The sequence below is a fragment of the Micromys minutus genome, assembly GCF_963924665.1.
Source record: "Micromys minutus genome assembly, chromosome: 7".
Lineage (NCBI taxonomy): Eukaryota > Metazoa > Chordata > Mammalia > Rodentia > Muridae > Micromys > Micromys minutus.
The window spans coordinates 13,592,818-13,595,842 of record NC_137976.1 but is presented as its reverse complement, the minus strand read 5'-3'; positions in this window follow the sequence as shown (position 1 = coordinate 13,595,842).

Below are 3,025 nucleotides of genomic sequence, written 5' to 3'. Positions count from 1 at the left end.
ACACCCTTCTTGGTAAAAGTCTTAGAAATATCAGCACTTCAAGACCCATACCTAAACACAGTAAAAGCAATAATCAGTGAACCAGTAGCCAGAATCATATTAAATGGAGAGAAACTTGAAGCAGTCCCACTAAAATTAGGGACTAGACAAGGCTGACCACTCTCTCCCTATCTATTCTATGAAGTACTAGGAGTCTGAAACAGAGCAATTACACAACAACAGCAACAAAAAGTCAATGGATCACAAATTGGAAAGACAAAATTCAAAATATTATTATTTGCAAATGATATGATAGTATGCTTTAGTGACCCCAAAAGTTCTACTAGAGAACCCTTACATCTGATAAACAATTTCAGCAACGTTGCTGGATATAAAATTAACTAAAACAAATCAGTAGCCTTCCTCTTCTCAAAGGATAAATATGCTGAGAAAGAAATTAAGAAATGACAACCTTCTGAATTGTCAGAAATAATGTAAAATATCTTGGTGTGACCTTAAGCAAGCAGGTGAAAGACTTGTATGACTAGTACTTCAAGTCTCTGAAGAAAGAAATTGAAGAAGATCTCAAAAGATAGAAAGATCTCCTGTGTTCATGATTTGGCAGGATTAATACAGTAAAGAAGAACATCTTTCAGAAAGCAATCATCAAATTCAATGGAATCACAATCTATATGCCAACTCAATTCTTCATAGAGGTAGAAAGAACATATTTCAAATTTATCATGAAAAAAAAAAAAAAAAAAACAAACAAAAAACCAAAAAGCCAGAATAGTAAAATCTATTCTCAACAATAAAAGACCTGCCAGGGGAATCACAATCTCTAAAGTTAAGCTCTATTTCAGAGCAACACATAAAAATTTTATGGTAATACAGAGACAGGCAGGTAGATCAATGGAATAGTACTGAAGACCACAAAATGAACCTACACACTTATAATCCTGTGATCCTTGATAAAAGAGCTAAACTCACACTGGAAAAAGAAGCATTTTCAACAAATTGTGGTGCTTCAACTGGTTGTCAACATGTATAAGAATGCAAATCAATCCATTCTTATTACCCTATACAAAGCTCATAAAATTATAAAAAAAGGACACTGTCAATAGGACAAAACAGCAATCAACACATTGGAAAAGGATCTTTACCAATCCTACATAGTTAGAAGGCTAATAGCAAACATATACAAAGAACTCAAGAGGTTATACTCTAGAGAATAAAACAACCCTATTTAAAATAGTGTACAGAACTAAACAAAGAATTCTCAAGTGAGGAATATGGGATAGCTGAGATGCACCTAAGAAAATACTCAACATCCTCAGTCATCAGGGAAATGCAAATCAAAATAATACTGAAAGTCCACCTCATACTAGACAGAATGGCTAAGATCAGATGACAGCAGATGCTGGCAAAAATTTGTAGAAAGAGGAACACTTCTCCATTGTTGGTAGAATTGCAAGCTGGTAAAACCACTCTGGAAGTCAGTCTGGCAGTTCCGGAAAATTGGACCTAGTGCAACCTGAATACCCATATTACTACTACTGGAAATATACCGAAAGATTGCTCTAACATCTAACAGGGACGAATGCTCCACTATGTTCATAGCAGCCTTGTATATAATAGCCAGAAATTGGAAAGAACCCAGATATCCTTCCCCAGAGAAAGGGATGCAGAAATTTTGGTACATTTACACAATGGAGTACTCTCAGCTATTAAAATCTATGACATCATAAAATTTTTAGGCAGATAGATGGCAGTATAAAACTGTGTCCTGAGTGAGATAACCCAGGTTCACTCTCTCTTTCTCTCTGTCTCTGTCTCTGTCTCTCTTTCTCTCTCTCTCTCTCTCTCTCTCTCTCTCTCTCTCTCTCTCTCTCTCACACACACACACACACACACACACACACACAAACCCAGAACACGAACAAACAAACAAACAATAATAATAAAAACAAAACCCAGACATGGCATGTACTCACTGATAAATAGATATTAGCCCAAAGCTCAGATTACCCGAGATACAATTCATAGACCACATGAATCTCAAAAGAAAAATGAGAACAGAGTATGAAAGCTTCAACCATTCTGTGGAAGGAGAACAAAATATTCACAGGAGGAGGAAATAAGAAGACAGTGTGGAGCAGAGACTGAAGGAAAGGCCATATGGAGATTGACACACCCGAGGATCCATCTCCTATACAATCACTAAACCCAGACAATATTGCTGATGACAAAGAGTGCATGCTGACAGGACATAATATATTTGTTCCCTGAGAGCCTCTCCCACAGCCTGGCAAAAATAGAGGAGGATGCTTGCAGCCAATCTTTAGACTGAGAATGGGGTCCACTTGGGAGACTTGAGAAAACATATTTTTAGTAATATAAAAAGATAGATAATGAATTCTCTCAGCTTTTGAAATATTGCTGTGTTACTTCTATTTTTTATTGAAAAACTTTATTTTAAGAAACAAAGATAAATGTACACATTTTAAGCATTTTTGCTTAAAGGTATATGAATACATTTTTAAGGTTTTAATTAAGTATTTGTGCATACATATACAAACACATATGTATACATGTAACAATAATATTTTAAAAAGGCTATTAATTTGAGGGTATAGGAGAAAAACTTGGAGGGGCTGGAGGGAGGGAAGGGGATTTGGATACCGCTGTATTTTAATTAAAGTATGATTTTTTTTTCTTTTGCTTTTTTTTTTCTTGAACTTCACACAGTCTGTGACATGTTTCAGGGGTGTTCAGAGCTTTCTGGTGTTAGTATCCCATTATCAGTGATTGTTTATTATGTCTGTTCTTTTGTGACTAGGTTATCCCACTCAGGATGATATTATCTAGATGCATGCATAGTCTTAAGAATTTCGTTACTTCATTGTTTCTTATAGCTGAGTAGTACTCCATTGTGTAAATTACCACAATTTTTTGTATTCATTCATCTACTGAAGGACATTAGGGTTCTTCCCAGCATCTGGCTATCAGAAATAGAGCTTCAATGAACATTGTGGTGCATGTATCT